Here is a 26,368-nt window from a genome sequence, read left to right as displayed (position 1 = left end):
ACGCTTTAGTCTAATAGCATCTCTCGAAAAATGTGGTTCCCAAACTTCCTTCATATTGAATCGAACAGATCACAAACGAGTGGATTTCTTAATTACGGTGTTTAAAGTGCCTCGCGGAACCTTAAAACTGTGCTGCCCCGTTTACAGTTACTGCTCAGTATTGTTATTGTATCATTTTTCTCTGACTGGATGTTTATCCAAGCAGACAAAGATATTCACAGCGTACTAAACGCAAATTGTATCTCGCAGTTCCTCGGATTCCTCTTCCACAGTAAATACGGCTCGGTAGACAACACGACGGAAACAGCTTGTCTTTTTCACTTAAGCGAAATACTAATTCTACGGAATTAGTAATTTAGAAATCGAAAACAGAGGTCTCCATCTGAAATTATTCTACACTGTAAAAGAGTGAATTTCAAAATTGCAACAGAGAATGAAAAGCTCATTGTCCTGGCCACATTCTATTTTCTACGTAACTAGGGGTAGCAGAATAACTAAATTTTTCCTAAGAGTTTTTTAAAGATGAATGTCTCCTGGCGCTTTACAGCTCAAGTATGTGTTGAGATTTTGAGGTCTAACACTACTTAAGGCAGCTCTGCACTGTACTGTTGACGGGTGTTCAGAATACTTCGTAAACAGACGAGTGAAGATTCCCCTCCTCTATATAGCCATGCTACTACAAATTAACAAAACTTTGTCCCAAACTACCAAAATACAGAATTAATCGCGCTGAAAACTCTTAGTGGATAACTTGTACTGCGAAATTTAAAATACGTAGGTAGACGGTAGAGAATAAACCCTGTGACACTTAACTATTTTCTTCTGTTCTTTGCAAATTTATTTCTTAGCTGGTAAAATTAGTGTCCATAAGACTTGTCATGGCAACCTGTTGAAGGCTTGTTGCATAACCCAAGTGTCGCTCTTGGCAACCTACCCAGAAAGCAGAAGTTTCGTTTAATCTATTATCTGACAGTTTTCAGCAGCCGTAAAAGCTAGAGCTGATATTTCGAAACTAAGTTTCGGTTTTTTCTCCACGTCATTCATCGTCTTCGATACGTACATAAACATAAATTCAAATTGTGTGTAGAATTCATGCGGTGACAAGCTGTCAGTGTTTTTGCGAGATGACGGTAATTTTATTATAGTAATGTAAAAGTACCGTAATGTGGAGTAAAAGTCTTCTGGGTACATCGTGTCCCGTTGCAAAATGCACCAGCGTTACAGAAATGATAGGGTGACATGCTTACAAAGCCGGTTCCAAAACGGGTGAGTAACTGATTTACACTTGCCTTCTGCTTTGGCAAACAACTAAAATTTCGAAGATATGAAACATGTTATACTTAGAAGTAACATCTAAAGGAAAATTAAAACTTCATTCTCCGTTGTATGGGTTTGTCCACCACAGGAATCATTAGAGAAGACACAAGCGAAGACTCATGACGACGTAAACCTCGTACAGATGCTGGAAATCGCGCTGTTAGGCTCTGCCGCGTACTTGGAGTGTCAGCTTACTGACCCTGAGGGCGTTGGCCCGTTGCGTCGCGTGAAGATGCTTCCGAGTTTTAATATCCAGACATGACAACGTCTGATTTAGCTGGGTGCGTATTGTTTCCTCGTCCGTTAATAAATAATTCCGACGCTCAGAGCGTCGAGAAAGTTGAGATGTCTGAACGACCTGTAATTACAGTATACAAACATCAAACGGGTAAATTTAGATTTTACTAATAACGTAAGAATGGTTGGCACATTGATGCGAGTAGCTCACAAGTCTTACCCGGGACAGACTTACCGAAAGAGGCAGATGGGCGATTAAGACATTGGATTCGTATTCGGTAGATACGGAGTTATTACCGATACGAACACACATTTCAGGTTCGCTAATTCACTGCTAGATAATGTTGGGCTGGTTCTTACACTTTCATGTCATTGTCTCTACCTTTATCGAGCATAACTAGTGCTCCATCTCTAATGACCTTGTCGTAGAGGTGGTGTTTGTTTTCTATATTTTTATCACAGCTGTTCCTGTAGTAAATCTCTGCAGATGCAAATGATTATAATGACCTAACCTTCGTATAGATACCAGATTTCCTTGTTAATTATTATACACACATAAAAAAAAACTTTTGCATCACCTCGGTTCCGAGAGTTCAGGAACCTGTACAGAAAATTGGAATATAGATCAACATCACATCATTTCCGCCCTTTTTATTCATGAAAACCACACATTGCATGTTGTATCACCATACAGCGAGACCTTCAGTGGTGGTGGTCCAGATTGCTGTAAACACCGGTACCTCTAATATCCAGTAGCACGTCCTCTTGCATTGATACGTGCCTGTATTCGTATACTGTATACTATCCACAAGTTCATCAAGGCAATGTTGGTCCAGATTGTCCCACTCATCAATAGCGATTCGGCGTAGATCCCTCAGAGAGGTTGGTGGGTCATGTCGTCCACAAACAGCCCTTTTAAATATATCTCAGGTATGTTCGATAGGGTTCATATCTGGAGAACATGCTGGCTACTCTAGTCGAGCGATGTCGTTATCTTGAAGGAAGTCATTCACAAGATGTGCACGATGGTGGGGCGCGAAATGTTGTCCGTGAAGACAAATGCTCCGCCAATATGCTGCCGATATGGTTGCACTATCGGTCGGAGGATGGTATTCCCGTATCGTACAGCCGGTACGACGCCTTCGATGAACGCCAACGGCGTACGTCAGCCCCACATAATTCCACCCCAAACCAGTAGGGAACCTCCTCCGCTGGACAGTGTGTCTAAGGCGTTCAGCCTCACCGGGTTGCCTCCAAACACGTCTCCGATGATTGGTTGGTTGAACGCATGTGCGACACTCATCGGTGAAGAGAACGTGATGCCAATCCTGAGCGGTCCATTCGGCATGTTGTTGGGCGCGTCTCTAGCGCGCTGCAGGGTGTCGTGGTTGCAAAAATGGACCTCGCCATGGACGTCGGAAGTGAAGTTGTGCATCATGCAGCCTATTGCACACAGTTTGCGTGGCAACACGACGTTCTGTGACTGCCCGAAAAGCATTATATAACAAAGTGGCGTTGCTGTCAGGTTTCCTCCAAGCCATAATCGGTAGGTGGCGGTCATCTGCTGCAATAGTAGCCCTTGGGTGGCCTGAGCGAGTAATGTCATAGACAGTTCCTGTCTCTCTGTATCTCCTCCATGTCCGAACAACATCGCTTTCACTCTGAGACGCCTGGACACTTCCCTTGTTGAGAGCCCTTCCTGGCGCAGTGACAACGCGGACGCAGTCGAACCGCGACATTGACCGTCTAGGCATGGTTGAACTACAGACATCACGAGCCGTGTACCTCCTTCCTTGTGGAGTGATTGGAACTGATCGGCTGTCAAACCCCCTCTAATGGCCGCTGCTCATGCATGGTTGTTTACATCTTTGGGCGGGTTTAGTGACATCTCTAAACAGTCAAAGGGACCGTCTGTGATACAATATCCACAGTCAACGTCTATCTTCAGTAGTTCTGGGAACCGGGGTGATGCAAAACTTTTTTGATGTATCATTTGAATGCGGAGAGACGGTTAGAAACCGCAGTTAAGAATCTCAGCTTACGCTGTTCTGTTACAGTGTTTAATTTCCGTTATTCGAAACGATCATTGTACTGCTGACACAAGTAGGTAAATTAGAGATAAAAACCAGTTTGCCTAGTGGTTTACATAAACAAATTACAGTTCGATATCGCAGTGCCTGTGTTCTGATTACGATGCATCGTAATCAGAATATGCAATATCGTATTTATCTGCCGATACCGGGAAAACGACTTTAAAGTAAAACGTCTGACCTGCACCGAAATACATATACTGGGTTAAGAGTATAGGTCGAAGACGGATGGTTGATGACATGGAAGTTTGGGTCTGGCCGTGAGTCGTGCACAGATAACCAATAGCTCGCTACAATAAGGATATCAGAGTTCGTGTCCCGGTCCGGCATAAATTTTCATTGTCATTCCATTCTACTGCTGATGGTGCTTATTCGCTGTTTCGAATACATTCAATGAACTAATATTTAAATAGGTATTTGTAATTTGAGTATTGCTTCATAGCATAAATGAATACTGGATTAAAACTACGCCTCAATTTACTTGTCGGCCCCTATGTATGAGGAGTACTACTGTCCTTCTAAATGCACACCAATTTTACCGAAAAGTTTTCATTATGTAGCGAGTGTTCTCTGCTTGACAGATTGATTGCAAATTATGCATTCAATTAGTGGAGGGCTCACGAGCAACGAGTGAGGTTGAGATGCCTATCTTTTGATCTTTCGGTGTAAGCAAGTGCCAAGTAGATCGTGCTACCACCAGACTCCAGTACCTGAATCCAGCGAGTTTACTTCAGTATGGTGTCACCACTGCCAAAGCAATAACGGGAAGCACCCGACACTTTAACTCCACGGTAAGCATTATATACTGGCATCTGCTTGTAGCTCTCAAGGTCAAAGGACTGCACAGCTGTTACGTGTACTGTCATATCATCGGAAAATGAGAGTTGCAGATACGAAAAATTTGCTACATTTGCACGTTCGACTAATACCCGGTCTCCTAATGACTCTTGCTTTTCCTCGAAACTAAACGACGCCTTTCTGTTGTGCGCCCTGCCTACTTGCAGTTCAACGTCTCGTGCGCCCCGTCACTTATTTGATCTGACAAGGTAACAGGATGTGCACTAGGAACGCTACCTATCTCCTAAACTTATGAAACGTTAATGTAAATGCTTTAAACTACATGTTTACTCGGCAGCTGACTACAACCTGTGTGACACAGTATACTTTCTTGCGCATGATACTGACCCTATATTACTAGACTGCAGCAAAGTTTGTGACTGCAGTTGGTACCCATTCGAGATTCCCGCCAGTCTGTTATCAGTATAGGGTGTAAAATAGGACATTTTGTACCTACTTTGTGACGTACCATGGGAGGCATAACGGTAATTAACTAGTGCATAATCTGTAAATTATGACTTTCTTTTTAGTAAAATGTCCCCCTTAGTGTTAGAGGGTTAAGATTAAATTCCACTACATTAACATCAGAACGCAATAAGAATATCGCATGTATCTGAGATGTTACTGGTGACACTCATAGCGGCGGTAAAGATAATTTTAAAAGAAAGTTTATATTTTGATTCTTGTCTAGAAACAGTTTTATTTTAGACACGTAAGTGTTTTTAAACTTAATTTTCTGTGATATATAATTAGTAAAATGTTTCTCATTTTCATTCTCTGTACTTGAGTATGTTGGAGGGTCCATTAATTCACCCAAATATGGACACCACGAACTCAGTATTCCATTACAATTTTAGATAGTTCAAGCGATATTCGTTCCGTAGAAATTTGCGTTATCCACAGCTGAATGTGTGCAAATATTGCGTTACGTAACCGCGCACTTCGTTCTTGCATGAAAATCTTTCGCGTGAGCATGATAAAGATGAAATAGTATTTTCAACATAGAGTATCGTGATAAGTCATTCTCATCAGTAGTCTCGAAAAGTCTTAAAATGTGGCATTAGAAGTTGCTCTACGGTGTTTCGGCGTTTTATGTCCAATAAACTAATCATGTTGTATTAAAAGTGAAGTCGTACGTGTGCAGACTGTGGCAAAAAAGGTACAGTGCATGCACTACCTTTAGCACCTATATCGGATCGTAGATAAAATGAAACAACGCAAAGCGTAGGCGGACCTCTAAAAGTCCTGCGAAAATGAGATTACGCTTTGTGACTGCGGCGCTATTTATCACCCTCTATCTAGTGTAAAGAGGGCAGGAGGAGCTTTTAGTCCTTCCAAAGGAATTCGTGTGATACGGACGTGGCACTATGAAGCGGAGAAAATGATTGTAGAGATAATCGAAAAAAAAATCTGCTCCCACTATATTAGAACAAACTGTGCCAAGCACCTAAAACGATCGAAGCATACAGAATATCTGAAACTGTACGCGTGAATCGAAATAAAATGGGCAATGTAGTATGTCGCACGACAGTAGTTCCGCGGTTATTAGGTATATGTGAGAGAATGATGCTTATAGTGCTGCGCTTTCGCACGAGGCACAGATAAGGTATTGGCACATAATAATAGACGGTAGAGCCGTTAAGCTGGACTAGCTGGCAACAGAATATCCAGTAGCTTCAGCGGAATAAACCTGCGCCAGACGCGGGGGCCCTTCCGCCACGGACGCCAAGCTCTGCCCAAATGACCGACCTTGGCTGGCTGACCAGTTGCTCCAGAGCGCTTATGCAACTGTCTCCCTCGTCTTCAGCCTCAGCCGTTACAAACTTCATCGTACAGCACAGACTACGGAAGTTCAATTATTCCTATACGAAGTTTGATTTCTGCAGAGAACTATATTACAGAGGCTAGACTATGGTCCATACTTCACAAGCAGGAATAAAGTACAACAAGAAAACTAATTCTCCTCTTGCAAAAATACTCTAATGGATGCATATACTCGTATTTTGCTTCATGGGCTCACATTACTAACTCCTACTTGGAGATTTTACTTTCATCACGGAAGGACGTCCGCAGCTAGTGCTGTAGCGGCTAGCGTTGCCTTAGATTCCCGGCCGGGTTGGGATTTTCTATGCCCAGGGACTGGGTGTTTGTGTTGTCCTCATAATTTTATCATTCATGATCTGATTATGTAAAAATTGGGCTGTGTAAAAATTGAGCTGTGTAAAAATTGAGCCTTTCCACGGGCGCTCATGACCGCACAGTTGAGCGTACCACAAACCAATAATCATCATCGCGAAAGGACAGGTTTTAAAATCTTGTCAATGTCAAGGCTTGAGGGCTTAATCTTTGTTTTATATGCTTTCCCAAGTTTTAGGTGGTGCCCTACATCTTGTAAATATTTTAAGATCACCCTTATTACCGCCAAGAGCAGATGATAAAATGTCTGTATTTAACAACCACTTCAGGTCCACAGCTCATTATCAGGTGCATAAGTTTTATGCAGCTGATACTCATCGTTAGACCGGAACTGGATGTTAATGAAATTTTATCAGCATCTCTTGGCGGTAATCATGACGTTCTCCCCCATTTTTCTTTCATTTAAGCACTAAAATTACGCCCTGTGTGGTTCATGGAATCAATTGGAAAACTTGTTCGTTCAGTGAAACAGATACGGGGGATGGTGAGGAGGAGGCTATTTTCTGGGGGGAGGGAAAGGGGGAGGAGGCAGGTAGAGGAGACCAGATAATACCTCCTGATACGAAGTCCTCTCAAAGCCGGAGCCAACGCGGTATATAAGCAGGTTCATACTTCAACACAGCTTGCACACATCCTGGTCTGAGAAAATTTTAAAAGGGCCGGAATGGTGGACTCATATGTACACTATTTGACATTAAAATTGCTACTCCAAGAAGAAATGCAGATAAACGGGTATTCATTGGACAAATATATTATACTAGAACTGACATGTGATCACATTTTCACGCAATTTGGGTGCATAGATCCTGAGAAATCAGTACCCAGAACAACCACCTCTGGCCGTAATAACGACCTTGATACGCCTGCGTATTGAGTGAAACAGAGCTTGGATGTCGTTTACAGGTACAGCTGCCCATGCACCTTCAACACGATACCACAGTTCATCAAGAGTAGTGACTGGCGTATTGTGACGAGCCAGTTGCCCGGCCACCATTCACCAGACGTTTTCAATTGGTGAGAGATCTGGAGAATGTGCTGGCCAGGGCAGCAGTCGAAAATTTTCTGTATCCAAAAAGGTCCGTACAGGACCTGCAACATGCGGTCGTGCATTATCCTGCTGAAATGTAGGGTTTCACAGGGATCGAATGAAGGGTAGAGCCACGGGTCGTAATAGATCTGAAATGTAAGGTCCACTGTTCAAAGTGCCGTCAATGCGAACAAGAGGTGACGGAGACGTGTAACCAATGGCACCCCATACCATCACGCCGGGTGATACGCCAGTATGGCGATGACGAATACACGCTTCCAATGTGCGTTCACCGCGATGTCACCAGACACAGATGCGACCATCATGATGCTGTAAACAGAACCTGGATTCATCCGAAAAAATGACGTTTTGCCATTCATGCACCCAGGTTCGTCGTTGAGTACACTATGGCAGGCGCTCCTGTCTCTGATGCACCGTCAAGGGTAACCGCAGCCATGGTCTCCGAGCTGATAGTCCATGCTGCTGCAAACGTCGTCGAACTGTTCGTGCAGATGGTTGTTGTCTTGCAAACGGCCCCATCTGTTGACTCAGGGATCGAGACGTGGCTGCACGATCCATTACAGCCATGCGGATAAGATGCCTGTCATCTAGACTGCTAGTGATAAGAGGCCGTTGGGATCCAGCACGGTCTCCCGTATTACCCTCCTGAGCCCACCGATTCCATATTCTGCTAACAGTCATTGGATCTCGACCACGCGAGCAGCAATGTCGCGATACGATAAACCGCAATCGCGATAGGCTACAATTCGACCTTTATCAAAGTCGGAAATGTGATGGTACGCATTTCTCCTCCTTACATGAGTCATTACAACAACATTTCACCTGGCAACGCCGGTCAACTGTTGTTTGTCTGTGAGAAATCGGTTGGAAACTTTGCTCATGTCAGCACTTTGTAGGTGTCGCCACCGGCGCCAACCTTGTGTGAATGCTGTGTAAAGCTAATCATTTGCATATCACAGCATCTTCTTCCTGTCGGTTAAAATTCACGTCTGTAGCACGTCATCTTCGTGGTGTAGCAATTTTAATGGCCAGTAGTGTATAATTACTCATATCTCAGTAATTTAGGACATTCAGCTAAGGAAGCAAACTCAATAAATGTAAATTATAAAAGTTCAAATTCAGATCACACATTCATCTGAGCGGTATCATGGTATTTTCGCAATCACTAGCCGCTTTGTTGTGGTCCCCGTAATGACTACCTGTTAACAAGTGCCAATAAAGGTAAGATGTACTTCCAGTTACTTAGTTGTACGCCGTGCGGCCTTGATGGACCAGTCTGGATACACAGCGCCGCCGGCACGTTGACGTGCATAGGCAATGTGGGCGTGCAGCGCCGCAACTCTGTGTCCGGGGAGTCCCGCTGCCATCAGACAGTGGATAGGGATGTGCATATGGAAATGGATCGATAATTGTTTGAATAATTGGAAGAATTGATTGGAAAAATATTTGAGAAAATTTAAGGTAATTTATGAATCTATGCACAGTCTTCGGTGAACTTTAACTGGTACCAATATCAACAGACCTTGAATATCACTACATTAGAGGTCAGTAAACATAATTTCTATTACGTACTGCTGCTTCGAGTAGTGTACGGTACCAAATAATCACCGCAACGATTGAAATGGTCGATCTGTCTATAAGTTCTTAAGCATACGAAGCACAATATTTTTAGAATTATAAACAAAGTTCAATAGGTGCCTATCAAGTCGGAGTCATTACCTTCTCATTAATTCCATTGCGTTTAGTCTTGTGACAATGTCGATGCAGGAACGCTCCTCCAGATATGGCGTTATTTATTCTTGTCTGCACCGAACCTCTTGATGCAGGATCTCGGTGGCGAGTGAAGTGATGAACAGCTAGGAGCTGAACTTAAAACAGTGCGAATAAGTATTCCTCTTCTAATAACTTATTACAATAATTTACACGAACGGTTAAAATACACATTTTTAACAATGCTAGTACGACGGACCCAAGCATACGTCCGTACGCTACCACTTCCCGAAACAAAAGGGCTAAGACGCATGATTTAATAAATTGAACATATTTCTTTGTTTCAAACAGTTTATCCTTGCCACGAAACAACTCTGTTTTTGACGGCGTCTTTGGTTTGTTGCTCATTCAGTTTATATATAAGCTTCCATATAAGAAAAGAAAGAAAAATGATTCAGTGCAACAGGAAGCATCGGGTTTTCTCCACGTTTTCCTCCCTTGCTGTATCCCTTCTCCACGTCTAGCAGTTACTCTCAAAGGCACTGTTAACCCCCGCTTGCAGAGTCTGCACTCGTGTTTAGCAACACTGCCAACTATCTGGCAATGTATCAGTCACGGAGTTCAAACTACTTACATGTCAACAAAGAGATCCAACCTTACCAGTTAGCTCCCGCTACTGAGCAACAGCATTTTCAATCCGTTTGATAACTTTAGACGGCGGCTCATTAGTTTCGTAATCGTTCAATGTGAGGCACCGAAAAACCCTCGTCTCATTCCCTAACTCTGTACACACTGGTACAGAAAAAAAGTTGCATGATTACACTTTAGTCACGAAGACGTGAACAGCTCCAGGCGACAAAATTATTAGCTATGAAGCACTATGAAAGTATAACGGTAAGGAAGAAATCATTCATTAAATAATGCGTGAGGAGAAACTCCCTGAAGTCTGAATTCTTAAACATGCAAGATGGTCATACCTCCCCCTCCAAAAATTCGTTTCTAGACGAATACAGGGTCTGAACACACAAACAGCTTCCCAGACAATAGATATATGTTAAGACGGAACGCAATTTATGTCTTCCTCTTTCCTCGTAAGACGTGTGCATTGTACACTTTGTACAGTGAGGTGAAGAGTCATGGGATACCTCCTCTTATCGCATCGGACCTCCTATTGCTCGGCATAGTGCAGCAACTCCACTTGGTCTGGACTCAACTAGTCATTGCAAGTCCACTGCACAAATATTGACTCATGCTCTCTCTTTAGCCGTACAAAATTGCAAAAATATTGCAGGTGCAGGATTTTGTGCACGAACTGACTTTTCGATTATGTCCCACAAATTTCCTATGCAATTCATGTCGGATGATCTGGCTCCCCATCTCAATGGTTCTTCAAACCAATCGCGAACAATTGTGACCCAGTGACATGGCTCATTGTCATCCGTAATTGAAGTCCATGAATGGTTTAGGATGGTCTCCAAGCAACCAATATGACCATTTCTAGTCAGTGATCGGTTGAGATGGACAAGACCCAGTCAATTCTGTGTAAACTCAGCCCACACCATTACGGATCCGCCATTAGCTTCCACAGTGCCTTGTTGACAACTTCGTTTCATGGCTTAGTGGGGTCTGAGCAACACTCACTCTACCATCAGCTCTTACTTACTAAAATCGGGGCTTACCTCACCACACCACGCCTTTCCAGTCGTGTAGGGCCCAACCGATATTGTCACGAGCCCATGATGGGCGCTGCAGGCTATGTCGTGTTGTTAGCAGTGGTACTCTCGTCGGTAGTCTGCTGGTTGTTTGGTTGAGTAGGGGGAGGGGACCAAACAGCGAGGTTATCGGTCCCATTGGATTAGGGAACGGTGAGGAAGTAGCCCGTACTCTCTCAAATCAACCACCCCGGCATTTGTCGGAAGTGATTTAGGGAACTCACTGAAAACCTAAATCAGGATGGCTGGACGCGGGTTTGAACAGTCGTCCTCCAGAATGTGCTAACCACTCCAGTGTGCTAACCACTAAGACACCTCGCTTGGTAGTCTGCTGCCATAGTCAATTAATACCAGACTTCGCCGCACGGATACGTCTGTCGTACGTCCCCCCATTGATTTCTACAGTTATTTTCGCAGTGATGCTTGCCTGTTAGCACTGACAACTCTTGGCAAACGACGCTACTCTCGGCCACTGCGTTGAGAGGTAAGAGGTAATCCCTGAAATTTACTATTCTCGCACACTCTTGACACTTCGTATGTCAGATTATTGAATTCAGTACAGATTTCTGGAACGGAAAGTCCTATGCTTCTAGCTCCCACTATCATTCCGCGATCAGTCTGTTAATCCCCGTTGTGCGGTCATGACGTCGAAAAGCTTTCCACATGAATCATAATTAAAAATGACGGCTGCCCTTGCATCACCAACTGCCTTGGTGCATGGTGCTAACCCATCACTTTCGTCAGCTCAGTGTAAATCGGCCCAGCTTGTTCCCAGGATAAGAATACGTCCGGAATTCACTGTGTAAGCAACCAAGACTCCCTGTAAGAGCAAACGGCACAATTGATTCATAGTCTTTAGAGATGTAATTCCTCTTAAAGCAGTTTCGGTATAAGCAGTATGCACTGCGGCTTAACACTGATGTTAGCTGCATGTAGTCGCCGACGGACAGTTCAATTTGTTGGAAGTATGTGGTTGTAACACTGCTGCGAGCCGTGCTGGCACCTGGTTCTATACCCGCCTCTTACGTCTTGTTTAGTGGCGAAAATGCTAGAGTTGAAAGCTGTAATTTGACCGATATTTTATAGTTTTTGTTGGCATTTCTGGTAAAATGACGACTGTCGTCGTCTGGAGGTAATACTTGGCGGGTGCAAGGCTCAGTCTTCCTATGTGGTGTTAGGTGCAGCAGTTGTAAAACTTCCTACCTAATTAAGAGCTCTGAACACGGTGAAAGACACACACTTGAATCGTACTATAGGCTATGGTTAGCTATTCTCCTCAATATTGTTTCTCCGGGACTAAATAGCTCATTAGGCAAGAAAATTACCGCCGAAAGAGAAGGGTTCTGTTTGGCGCTCTAATCAATGAGGAAAAGTCACTTTAAACCATACAGAACACCTGACCGGTCAGTAATAATCAGAATTTTATGTTGTCTGTATAACCTACTCTCTAATACACGCAAAAAATGCGTTCTTGTGGCAGGCTACAGAAATAGCTAAGATAAACGAAAATAGTAAGTTAAAAAATCACAGATTTTACTAGTATCTTCTCGTCTAAACACAGCTGATAAACTCTGCAGGCTATACTGGCTAGCAGTCTTGACAGTTCAGATTTTTTCCTCAGTGCACTGCTATTAGTTTTTTCAACATATTTCGTATTAAACTGCTTTAAATGCAGTTCTGTCATCCGACCTGGTCTGAAAATCTGAGTAATAGATTGATAAGGAAGCAATTGGTATTATTATCGACTGTATCACTGTTCACGGTTGTGTAAAAATTAGATAGCGACGTCTCACACTTCTGTTTCTCCCTGTTCAGTTCAAGACGAAATCTCTCTGTAGCTTAGTTTTTGACTGTTGCTTCTAAAAACGCAGTAGGCACTACGCCTATGGTACCACCCAGATACATACTTGAGGCTCGGAAGTTGGTTGCACTATTATTCAGACGTATGTCCATTACCGTAATCTGTTTCTTAGCTCACTCTCTTAAAGTAACGATTTTGAATACTACGTATGTTCATACGCCCTCCCTAAAATACTCTGACCAGAATGTATGAAAGGTTTAAGGTCGTCGTCGTCTTCAGTCCAGAGACTGGTTTGGTGCAGCTCTGCATGCTGCTCTATCCTGTGCAACCCTCTTAATCTCAGAGTAACTACTGAAACCTGCATACCCTGTAAGATTTTTATGCTCTACACTTCCGTCCAGTACTATATTGATGATCCCTTGATGCCTCAGGATATGTTGTACCAACAGACTCCTACTAGTCAGGTTGTGCCACAAATTCCTCCTCTCCCCAGTTTCATTCAGTACGACCTCATTAGTTACGTGACCTACTCATCTATTATTAAACATTGTTCTGTAGCACCACATTCCAGAAGCTTCTATTCTCTTGTCTAAACTATTTATCGTCCATATTTCACTTCCATACTTGGCTACACTCCATACAAATACTTTCAGAAATGACTTTCTGACACTTAAATCTATACTTGATGTTAACAAATTTCTTTTCCTCACAAACGCAGCCTTGCCATAGCCAGTCAATATTTTATATCCACTCTAATTCGACCATCATCAGTTATTTTTCTGGCCAAGTAGCAAAACTCTTCCACTTTGTCTCGTTTCCTAATTCAATGTCCCCAGCATCACCTGATTTAATTCTAATAAATTCTATTATTCTTGTTTTACTTTTGATAGTCGCCTTATATCCTCCTTTTAAGACAGTGCCCATTCTGTCAAACCGCTCTTAAAAGTCCATTTCTGTCTGACAGAATTACGTCATCGGAAAACCTCAATGTTTTTATTTCTTTTCCCGGGACTTGAATCCCTTACTCAAAATTTTTCTTCAGTTTCCTGTACAGCTTGCTTGAGATATCCATTGAATAACATCGGGAATAGGCTACAACCCTGTCTCACTCCCTTCCCAACCACTGCTGCCCTTGACTCTTATAACCGCCATCTGGTTTCTGTACAAATTGTAAATAGCCTTTCGCTCCCTGTATTTGACCCCTGGCACCTTCAGAATTTCAGAGAGTATTCCAGTCAACATTGTCAAAAGCTTTCTCTGTCTACAAATGCTAGAAACATAAGTTTACCTTTTCTTAATCTATCTTCTATGATAAGTCGTAGGGTCAGTATTGTCTCACGTGTTACCTAATTTCTACAGAATGCAAACTATTTACTGAGGTCGGCTTCTATAGAATTCGTGTTCATATTTTGTTTCGACTTAGGTCGTCAGGTGTTCTATCATATTCTTCACGCAACGTCATCTCTCTCATATCATCTTCACATACGTCCTATGCAATTTTCATAATATTGCCCTCAAGTAGGTCTGTCTTGTATAGACCCGACTTTTTGCTTTCCCTTCTTTGCCTAGGACTAGACTTCCATCTGAGCTCTTGATTTTCATACAGGTGGTTCTCTTTCCTCAGATGATCTCTTTAATTTACCTGTAAGTGGCATCTATCTTACACCTGGTGGTATGTTTCTACGTCCTTAAATTTGTCCTCTTGCCGTCCTGCTTAACCATTTTGCTCTTCCTATCGATCTCATTCTTTATACGTTTGTATTACCTTTCTTCTGGTTCATTTACTGCTTTTCATTAATTAAATTCATTATCTGTTGTTACTCAAGGATTTGTGCTAGCCCTCGTCTTTTTATGCACTTGATCCTCTGCTGCCTTCACTATTTGATTTCTCAAAAGCACCCAGTCTTCTACTGCATTCCTTTCCCCTATATCTGTCAATCGTCCCATAATGATACCTCTTAAACTCTGCACAACCTCCGGTTATTTCATTTTATCCAGGTCCCATCTGCTTAAATTTCTACATTCTTGCAGTTTCTTCAGTTTTAATCTACAGGTCTATAGTTTTAATCTACAGTTGTGGGCAGCGTCCACATCTGCCCCTAGACATTTCTTACAGTTTAAAACCTGGTTCCGAAATAAGGCTTAACATTACATAATCAGAAAACTCTGGGTGTTTCCAGGTCTCGTGCAAGTATACAGCCTTCTTTCATGATTCTTTAAGTGTTAGCTTTGATTAAATTATGCTCCGTGCAAAATTCTACCAGGTGGCTTCATTTTTTCCCCCAATCCATATTCACCTATTTTTCCTTCTCTTCCTACTACCGAATTCCGGTGCCGCATGCCTATTAAATTTTAGTCTCCCTTAACTAATTTCTTTTATTCCACCATATCTTTCCGCAGCCTCTCCATCTGCGGAGCTAGTTGGCGTATATACCTCTACTACTGTGGTGAGTATGGGCTTCGTTTCTATCTTGGCTACATTGTTCATAGTAACTTATCTGCGTTCCTATTTTTATTAATTATTAAACCTACTCCTGCGTTGCCCCTGTTTTATTTTGTATTTATAACCTTGTATTCACATGACCAGAAGTATTGTTCCTCCTGCCACCGAACTTCACTAATTTCCACAGTATCTAACTTTAACCTATTTCCCTTGTTAAATTTTCTAACCCACCTCCCAGATTAAGGGGTCTGATATTCCACACTCCGATCTGTAGAATGTCAGTTTTATTACTCCTGAGTAGTCCACGCCTGGAGAGCAGAATGGGTGACTATTTTACCTCTGGAATACTTTACCCTAGAGTAAGCCATCATTTAACCATACAGTAGGGCTGAAAGCCCTCGGAAAAAATTACGGCTATAGTTTCTCCCCTTGCTTTCTGTCGTTCGCAGTACCAGCACCAAGTCCATTTCGGTTGGTGTTAAAAGGCCAGATCAATATCCAAACTATTGCCCATGCAACTTGAGGAATCGCCCGTTTGTCCTGCTTCTCAACACATACCCCTCCGTTGTGGTTGCGCCTGCGTTACGGCTATCTGTATCGCTGTGACACGCGAGCCTCCCACCAACGGCAAGGTGCATGGTTCATGAGGAGTAAGTATGAAAGCAGTGAGGTGTAAAACTATGAATCGACTGAGTGCGCGCGTAGTACAGGCTGGTACAGCACGTGGCCCCTTCTGGAAGAGCAGCCGGTAATGACAGAAATGCGTACGCGCACTTGCTCCCCTGATTGATTTTGCTCTTCCCAGACTTCGAAATTTCTGTTAATGTGATACGTTGTTTGCATCGTAGCAGTCGTAACCTGCTTCACATTTTATCCCCGCCATTAGGTTATGGATATCACACGAGGCAAGCGTTAAGTGTTTCGAATAGCGGATCATCCAAAAGGACCTGATGCACCAAATAAGAAAAGCATCCGACAGACACGAGGTGTACAGCGCACGCAATATGTCTTCCACAGAAATGTTTTGTAGTCAACGGAATTTTTGAAATACCTGAACTGAAATTGAGATTTCAGTCCTTACAAGTTTCCCTCCTTCGCAACGTACACCTTAAAAAGAATATCTAGTACTAAAACCCTTAATTCTACTTTCCATGAATAACAACTTTCCAGTAACTGTAAGAGAAGACCGAAAGTTTTGCTTCATATCTTATTGGTAAATAGTTTTGCGTGCTTATACAGTAAAATTTTAGTGTGTACTCAGAAGTATTCCAAAATTTGCCCTTTCTATTACTTGGTAAAAGAGCTCTAACTAGTAAGTGACAAGTGCGACTATTGTAAGTAAAACAGCACATTGTGAAACTATCAGCATCTTGGACTCAATCTTGGAGAGACATTGGTAACGCAGCGTAGAAGTGCTTTTCAGTCCGGTTTGCCTCCAGGGAAGGAAGATAACACATAAATTCTCATCGATGTATAGGTCATAAGAGGAGGAGAAACATCTTACGTGGTCAGAACTTGGGTTATTTCATGACCTTGAGATGGAAAGAAAATCCAGCATGTTAAGTTTACGTAATCTTAGCATTTAAATAGTGCTCACTTTGGCAGACATGACAGGTGTTTATAGTACATCGTTATCATTTCCTGTGTAATTCTCCCATAGTGCCACGCTGCCAACGGTGATACTGCATGTCTGAGGTAGCCACCTGGAACGGAAAACTAAGATTTGGTCTGGAATTCTTCCTCTTAAAAGTGCTTCCTGGAACCCAAAGAAAAATTAGCTGGTTAATGTGGGATCAACACCTGTTACAACTGTCTGATGGATATACAGCTGCTAAATTCAGAAATAAGGAGCAGATAAAGTGGAACAATTATTTTCGTTGACTCAAATGTAAAGTTGCTTGGCGCTTATGTCCTCCAGGGTTTATAATGCGGAACACAATCGTATCCCAATATTAGAAAAGATACCAATAAGAAACTATTTTATAGTCACTAAGATTAGTGGACATTGGGAACCAGAATATTTAATACAACGCACAAAATATTGGAGCAAAAGAGAAATATTGTCACTGTGACAACACTCTGACGTTGGGATATAATCTGCAGAAAGATGACAAATTGTTTTTCTGCTGTCTAAATGTTGCGTTTGTTTCAGCACTAATTCACTTACCTGAATGATTGCATTTCTCGAGCGGCTGTCAGGTTCCACATAGTATTACCTTACAACCTTTCTAAATAAAAATTACTTACGAAAAGTCCTCTTTGTAAAAAAGGTTGTCTGCATATGGCTTGATTTTTTGAAAGGTATTACTGCACTTGACATCAACGGACAAAACTTTCGTGAAAACACATGCTTATGTTATTGAAATTATTATTCTGTGCTCGAAGACAGTTGAAGCTCCAGGACTTACAAAAATGAGTTTACGAATCAAAATATTGGTTTGTGGGTTTACAGCGCGACGACACTTTTTGTGTCCTCATGTGCTTAACCACCCGTTTCCGTTGAATGTGTAAGGTACATTTTTACTAAAAAAAATAATTAATAATTACTGTAAAATTTACAACGTAGTACGCATTCTTTTTCTCGTCCCTTTTTTATGATGCATTTATTACTTTTAGCACGTTTCTAAGGCTGTCAGTATATTTGGCATATTTCGTGCTTTCCAGTGTTCATTTTCAAATACATGGTAATCACATGTTTCTACTCCATGATTTATTTTCCGGTATGTGAAAGCACTCAGCATGCAGGATTATTCTTTGTCCTCAGGTACCTTAGTCATTCGTATCAATTAAGCTGTACCTACATTTGCAGGGCGTGTCGTGTCGGTCACTGCCAATTTCTGGTGGAGGTAGATTAAAATATAGGGCGGCCGAAAATACTCTTAAGGTGTTTATCTACTGTTTAATCTCATGCCGCAATTCATTCTCCCATTGATATTGTTACATTGTAGCTTTGAAAATTTTATAGCTCGCTCACTGATGCCTCAATTCAAATTTCAAAATGTTAGCGCTAACATTTGAATAGCTGTACTGTGAACCCCCAAGCTCAAGCTGCTGCTCCACTTCGACAAAGTGTCCCTGTTCGGTGAACAAGGAGTTCACAATGCATTATTGTGCCCCTTTTTATTGAGGGACGTGTCATAAAAGACAAACAGAAGTCTTGAAACACACATTCGTACCGGCTGCACGACGGCACGGAATACTCTGAGACTACTGGTTCATGCAGGATGAAGCACGTCCACACTGTAATACAGGTGTATTTTATTTTCTCGAGGCGACCTTCAGACACAGGATCTTTGTGCTGGACACCTTAGTATTTATTGGACATGGTGTAGAATGGCGCCCTTACTGCCACAATCTCAACCCTTTCGAATGTTGCTTACTGGATTACCTAAAGGACAGTCTCTTAAAATATGTCTGCAATACTTTTGAAACTTCGTACTACATATTCCAGTAAGATTCATACAGCTGAAAATGTTTTTCAGCAAGTCAACAGTTAAGGCTGTACACACTCAATGCTGCGGAAGAAAACAACTCGGAATACATTCCTCATTAAGTTTCAGGTTGTCTGCTACGGCGGAAATATGGTAACAAGAGTATATCACCCTTTATCATATCTTAGACAAAACTAACACCTATTTTGCGCCAGCACGTTTCAGTAATGAGGTGGCCGTAAGCGCTTCATGACGCGATCGTGGAGGCAGTGCTACTGCAAATAAAACTAGATCCGTTTGGATGAAGAGCCAAAGCAGTGCTTGAACGAGTGAGACCTCTCATAATAACCGTCTAACTGCAGATCGGTTGCCTTAAACGATAGCGCTCCCTCATTATCGACCCAAAAAATCTAAACGCCTATTTACATGGATAAAGGTTTATATCCGTATTGCTCCAAAAGAACTGGCTCCCGTTTTCGCATACTTACAACATAGCTACTGAAACACGCGTAGAACTGTGTTCTTAGAAAATTGTCCGAAACGTTGGCAAATTAAATCTGTAACTTTGATGTTCGATCTTTGGGTTTTGCAGACAACTTATCTATGACAACATAGATCACTTTTGAGTCTTAGTGCAACTTATTCGAATAGTGGTAAGAGGATGTCCAAGGAAGTCAAAGGTATGGCTTAAAATACCAATCTGGTGCTCTGCATTTTAATGTTGCACGGTGTTTCGTCAAGGTGATTATTCCACTCAAGAATTTTTTTCATTTTAGTTTCGAGAAACTGAGACAAGAAAAATCTTATTCACAGCCGGAGGGTCTCAAAGGTAGCAGGCGTAAACAAGTTACTGAACTACGTGTAATGAAGTGTAATGCAGCACTGACAAACTCCCCCCCTGCGGGTCCGGGGATTAGAATAGGCCCGAGGTATTCCTGCCTGTCGTAAGAGGCGACTAAAAGGAGTCCATCCCCCTCACGGGGGTAGTTAGCGCCTGCGTCCGGAGACGGACGATCTTCACGACCTATAATCGTGGTCTTTTTGGTTTTAAACTTCTCGTTTCTTCCTTCCTTTTGTTGGTCCCTTTCTTTGCTCTTCTCCACCTCACTGTCTTCCTTACTCTTTCCCTTGACTTCTCCTTGCCTTCTCATTGCCTTTTTCTCCTTGCCTTCTCATTGCCTTTTTCTCCTTGCCTTCTCATTGCCTTTTTCTCCTTGCCTTCTCATTGCCTTTTTCTCCTTGCCTTCTCATTGCCATTTTCTCCTTGCCTTCTCCTTGCCTTCTCATTGCCTTTTTCTCCTTGCCTTCTCATTGCCTTCTTCTCCTTGCCTTCTCTGGTCTCCGCCTCGGCGTTTGAGACAGTCTGTCCTCTTTCTCCCTCTCTCTCTTCTTTTTCCTCTTCTTCCTTCCTCCCTGTGCGTGTCTGAAGGCCGACCCACGCGTTCGCACGCGTAGCCGGTGACGGGGTAACGCGTAAGTCCCCGCCCTGGGTAGACATGTAAGGCACGCGCGTACCCCCTGGTAAAGGCCAGGCCCGGGGAGGGGTGATTGCCTGAGCTGATACCTTCTGACCATGCCGATTGGTCCCTCCGTCTGTTTCTCGGGAGGTGTGACCTGAGGTGTAAACATTCACCTAAGGCGGGAGTGCCCTCTGAGAGGGTCCCCACAAGGAAGGAGCGCGCCATCGGAGACGCTGGCAATCATGGGGGATTCCTCCGCAATGGATTCTACTCCATCGCTTTCGACTTCGACCCAAAAACGGAAACGTGACCAGCCAACAGTGACAAAAGTACTACCGCCTGCCCCACAGTTCCTCGTAGTTTCTCGCACTGAGGACGGAAAGGATTTTTCCTCTGTCAACCCTTTTGTTATTCAGAAGGGCGTTGATGCCATAGCCGGATCTGTCAAATCTTGTACCAGGTTGCGTAACGGCACCTTATTACTAGAAACTGAGAATGCCTTTCAGGCACAAAAACTGCTTCGGGCCACCCTCCTGTACACGTTCCCTGTCCGGGTGGAGGCCCACCGAACTTTGAATTCGTCTCGTGGTGTAGTGTATACTAGCTCCCTCGACGGATTGACTGACGAGGAGCTTCAATCTTTCCTCGCTGAGCAGGGCGTGACGGCTGTCCATCGGGTCATGAAAAAGGTCAACAACGACCTTGTACCGACCCGGACACTCTTCTTGACCTTCGATAGTGTTAAGCTGCCATCGCGCATCAAGGCGGGCTACGAGGTTATTTCTGTTCGCCCCTATGTCCCGACACCTACGCGCTGCTACCAGTGTCAGCGTTTCAATCACACTCGACAGTCTTGTTCCAATGCGGCTAAATGTGTCACTTGTGGCAGGGATGCCCATGAGGGTGACTGTCCACCTCCGTCTCCTCATTGTGTGAACTGTCAGGGTGACCATGCCGCATCCTCCCGCGACTGTCCTGTCTATAAGGACGAACGTTGCATCCAAGAAATTCGTGTCAAAGAGAAAGTGTCAACCTCGGCTGCTCGCAAGCTATTGGCTAGTAGGAAGCCCACGCTGCTCCCAGCGGGGAAATATAGTACTGTCCTCGCCTCTCCTCGGACTACCCGGGAGGTCGCAACCCAGACATGCGATCTGACCTTCAGCACCACGGTCGTCCGTTCGGCCAGTGCTAAGATCGCGCGGTCGACGTCTCCTCTTCCTCCCATCACACCACAGACACCAGCCACTTCCTCAGCTTCTGCTAAGTCGAAGACACCGAAGTCAGATGCACGGTCCTTCAAGAAGGAACCATCCCGTGCGGACTTCCTCCGTCCCTCGACCTCCCAGCCTTCGACCGATACTTCCACCAAACGTCCTTCCAAAAAGGCGCATAGGAAGCACAGTTCTCCTTCCCCGCCACGGCGCATCTCTTCTCCTGCGCCACCCAGCGGTTGCCGCCCCAGGCCGTCATCCGTTTCGCCTGGCCGCACCGCCGGTAGCCGTACATCTGGCCGTTCACCGGCGGAGGAAGCTCCCCCTCCCGGCCATCCTCCCGAGATGGCCGATGACCCTATAGACCCCATGGACGATGACTGTCCGCCTACTGATAGCGGCGGCAGTGCTCGCTCGAAGCCAGGCCCTAAGCGGCCTTCGAGGTGACCCCTTCTCTCATCTTCCTTTTCTTACGATGACACTTATTCACTGGAATATTCGCAGCATTCGCTCCAACCGAGAGGACTTGAAGTTGCTGCTCCGCTTGCATCGTCCGCTCGTCGTAGCCCTCCAGGAAACGAAGCTACGCCCATGCGATCACATTGCCTTGGCACACTACACCTCTGTGCGTTTTGACCTACCCCCTATGGTAGGTATCCCAGCTCATGGAGGGGTTATGTTGCTGGTCCGGGATGATATTTACTACGATCCCATCACGTTGCACACCGGCCTGCAGGCAGTTGCCATCCGCATTACTCTCCCCACTTTTACGTTTTCCTTTTGTACCGTTTACACTCCATCGTCATCTGCCGTTACCAGGGCAGACATGATGCAACTTATTGCTCAGCTACCTGCACCGTTTTTGTTAACTGGAGACTTCAATGCCCACCATCCCCTTTGGGGTTCTCCAGCCTCCTGCCCGAGGGGCTCCTTGTTAGCAGACCTTTTCAACCAGCTCAATCTTGTCTGCCTTAATACTGGCGCCCCTACTTTTCTTTCGGACACATCTCATACCTATTCCCATTTAGACCTCTCTATATGTACTCCCCAACTTGCACGCCGGTTTGAGTGGTATGCACTTGCTGATACATATTCGAGCGACCACTTCCCGTGTGTTATCCATCTCCTGCAGCATACTCCCTCTCCGTGCTCCTCTAGTTGGACCATCTCCAAGGCAGACTGGGGGCTCTTTTCTTCCAGGGCGACCTTTCAGGATCAAACCTTCACAAGCTGCGATCGTCAAGTCGCACACCTCACGGAAGTCATTATCGCTGCTGCTGAATATTCCATCCCTCACCCTACTTCATCTCCACGTCGCGTACCGGTCCCCTGGTGGACCGCAGCATGTAGAGACGCTTTACGTGCTCGTCGACGTGCTTTACGCACCTTCAAACGCCACCCTACAGTGGCGAATTGTATTAATTATAAACGATTACGTGCTCAGTGTCGTCGTATTATTAACGAAAGCAAGAAAGCCAGCTGGGCTGCTTTCACAAGCACCTTCAACAGTTTTACTCCTTCTTCTGTTGTCTGGGGTAGCCTGCGCCGGCTATCTGGCACTAAGGTCCACTCCCCAGTTTCTGGCTTGAAGGTCGTGAATGAATGAAGTCCTTGTGGCCCCTGAGGCTGTCTCCAATGCCTTCGGCCGCTTTTTCGCCGAGGTTTCGAGCTCCGCTCATTACCACCCTGCCTTCCTCCCCCGCAAACAGGCAGAGGAGGCTAGGCCACCTGACTTTTGCTCCTCGAATTGTGAAAGTTATAATGCCCCATTCACCATGCGGGAACTCGAAACCGCACTTGGCCGATCACGGTCCTCCGCTCCAGGGCCTGATTCTATTCATATTCAGATGCTGAAGAACCTTTCTCCTGCGGGTAAAGGTTTTCTTCTTCGTACATACAATCGCATCTGGATTGAGGGACATGTTCCCGCATGCTGGCGCGAGTCTATTGTTGTCCCGATTCCTAAGCCGGGGAAGGACAAGCACTTGCCTTCCAGTTATCGACCTATCTCACTTACCAGCTGTGTCTGTAAAGTGATGGAGCGAATGGTTAACTCTCGATTGGTTTGGCTGCTTGAGTCTCGACGCCTACTTACAAATGTACAATGTGGATTTCGTAGGCGCCGCTCTGCTGTTGACCATCTGGTTACCTTGTCGACCTTCATTATGAATAACTTCTTGCGGAAGCGCCCGACCGCGGCTGTGTTCTTTGATTTGGAGAAGGCTTACGACACCTGTTGGAGGGCGGGCATTCTCCGCACCATGCATACATGGGGCCTTCGCGGTCGCCTCCCTCTTTTTATTCGTTCCTTTTTAATGGATCGACAGTTCAGGGTACGTGTGGGTTCTGTCCTGTCCGACACCTTTCGCCAGGAGAATGGGGTGCCACAGGGCTCAGTTTTGAGCGTCGCTCTGTTCGCCATCGCGATCAATCCAATAATGGATTGCCTCCCAGCTGATGTATCAGGCTCCCTTTTTGTGGACGATTTTACCATCTATTGCAGCGCGCAGCGTACACGTGTCCTGGAGCGCTGTCTTCAGCGTTCTCTTGACCGTCTTTACTCCTGGAGTGTCGCCAATGGCTTCCGTTTTTCTGCCGAGAAGACGGTCTGTATTAACTTCTGGCGCTACAAAGAGTTTCTCCCACCGTCCTTACGACTTGGTCCCGTTGCTCTCCCAATCGTGGAGACAACCAAATTTTTAGGCCTTACCTTTGACAGGAAACTTAGCTGGTCTCCACATGTGTCATATTTGGCCGCCCGTTGTACCCGTTCTTTAAATGTCCTCCGTGTTCTCAGTGGTATGTCGTGGGGAGCGGATCGAACCGTCCTACTTCGTCTATATCGGTCGATCGTCCGCTCCAAGCTGGATTATGGGAGCTTTGTATACTCCTCTGCACGGCCATCCATCTTACGCCGCCTCAACTCCATACAACATCGGGGTTTACGACTTGCGATCGGAGCATTTTATACCAGTCCCGTAGAGAGTCTTCATGCTGACGCTGGCGAGTTGCCGCTCACTTACCGGCGCGATATACTGCTTTGTCGGTATGCCTGTCGGCTACTGTCAATGCCCGACCATCCGTCTTATCGTTCCTTTTTTGACGACTCTCTCGACCGTCAATACGGGTTGTATGTCTCTGCCCTGCTACCCCCTGGAGTTCGCTTTCGTCGCCTCCTTCAACACCTTCATTTTTCACTCCCTGCAACCTTTCGAGTGGGCGAGAGCCACACGCCACCTTGGCTCCAGGCTCAGGTCCGCGTTCACCTTGACCTCAGCTCGCTCCCAAAAGAGGTCACCCCCAGTTCGGTCTACCACTCCCGTTTTTTGGAACTTCGTTCGAAGTTCATCACCATGACTTTCATTTATACAGATGGCTCTAAGACCAATGACGGGGTTGGGTGTTCCTTTATAGTCGGGGCACAAAGTTTCCAATACCGGCTCCATGACCATTGTTCGGTCTTCACAGCTGAGCTCTTTGCCCTCTACCAGGCTGTTCTTTACATCTGCCGCCACCGACATTCTGCTTATGTCATCTGCTCAGATTCCCTGAGCGCCATCCAGAGCCTCAGTGATCCGTACCCGGTTCACCCTTTCGTACACCGGATCCAACGCTCTCTTCAGCGGCTGGTGGACGTCGGTCCGCCGGTTAGCTTTATGTGGGTTCCCGGCCATGTCGGTATCCCTGGGAACGAAGCTGCAGATGCCGCGGCCAAGGCTGCGGTCCTCCAGCCTCGGACAGCTTCTTGTTGTGTCCCTTCGTCCGATCTTAGCAGGGTCATTTGTCGGCGCGTTGTGTCGCTGTGGCATGCCGATTGGGCTGCACTTACCGACAACAAGCTTCGGGCCTTAAAACCTCTTCCCGTGGCTTGGACGTCCTCCTCACGCCCTTCTCGGCGGGAGGAGGTCGTTTTAGCAAGGTTAAGGATTGGACACTGCCGGTTCAGCCATCGCCATCTGCTGACGGCTGCGCCGGCGCCGTTCTGCCCATGTGGGCACTTGCTGACGGTTAGACACATTTTAATGTCCTGTCCCGATCTTAACCAACTGCGCCTCGATCTTAACCTGCCTATTACTTTCGATGCCGTTTTAGCGGATGACCCACGAGCAGCTGCTCGTGTTCTTTGTTTTATCAATTTGACACACCTTGCTAAGGACATTTGATGAAGTTTTTTAATCCTATGCCTGTCAGTCTGTCTTTTATTGTGTTTTTCCTTTTAGTTGTTGTTGTCAACTTGTGGCTCGCGGTGCGTTTTTAGAGTAGTCAGGGCGCTAATGACCATTGAAGTTGTGCGCCCTAAAACCACAACAAAAAAAAAAAAAAAAAAAAAACTGACAAACTCGTCATGGGGTCGTAAATCCAACATAGATGACTCAGTTGGTAAGAGCAGGCCTATTCACCGCAGGAGGCAAGGGTCGGAATGTTGCGTTCCAGCACAAAGCGTTAACATGTCGGGAAGTTTTACTCTGTGGCTGAGTTCGCTGTAGCGAGTTTCATCGTGTGTGTGTGTGTGTGTGTGTGTGTGTGTGTGTGTGTGTGTGTGTGTGTGTGTGTTCTGGGACTCCGAAACTATCATATCTAACTGTATACCAAGGAATACAGTAGGAAGCAACTGGGTCATCATCAGAGCGCGTGAGGCTCAGAATAATGTTCAAATAAGATTAACGTACGAAACATCACCATCAGTGTCTAAACTGATTGCTTCTCTCGGTAGGACGTCGTAAGGATCTCATAAAGAATTGTATTATTTGATTTGTTATGCAAGAATAATAAAATTCCGTTCTTAAACCTCTCCATAGACAACTGAAACGTCGTATCAGTCAAAACGAGGAAATAAATTTCGAAAGAAAAGATTCCCATGACAGCAAATACGAA

The 26,368-nt window shown here is 44.8% G+C and overlaps 1 protein-coding gene across 1 annotated transcript in view; it reads left to right on the top strand.

Moving 5' to 3' along the window:
• Positions 1–26,368, top strand: part of LOC126187862 (GTP cyclohydrolase 1) — a 110,773-nt gene that overhangs the window by 481 nt on the left and 83,924 nt on the right. The gene's annotated exons all lie outside the window — the stretch shown is intronic.

Source organism: Schistocerca cancellata, chromosome 5 (genome assembly GCF_023864275.1).
Source record: "Schistocerca cancellata isolate TAMUIC-IGC-003103 chromosome 5, iqSchCanc2.1, whole genome shotgun sequence".
NCBI lineage: Eukaryota > Metazoa > Arthropoda > Insecta > Orthoptera > Acrididae > Schistocerca > Schistocerca cancellata.
This window is presented reverse-complemented; position numbering and strand designations above follow the sequence as displayed.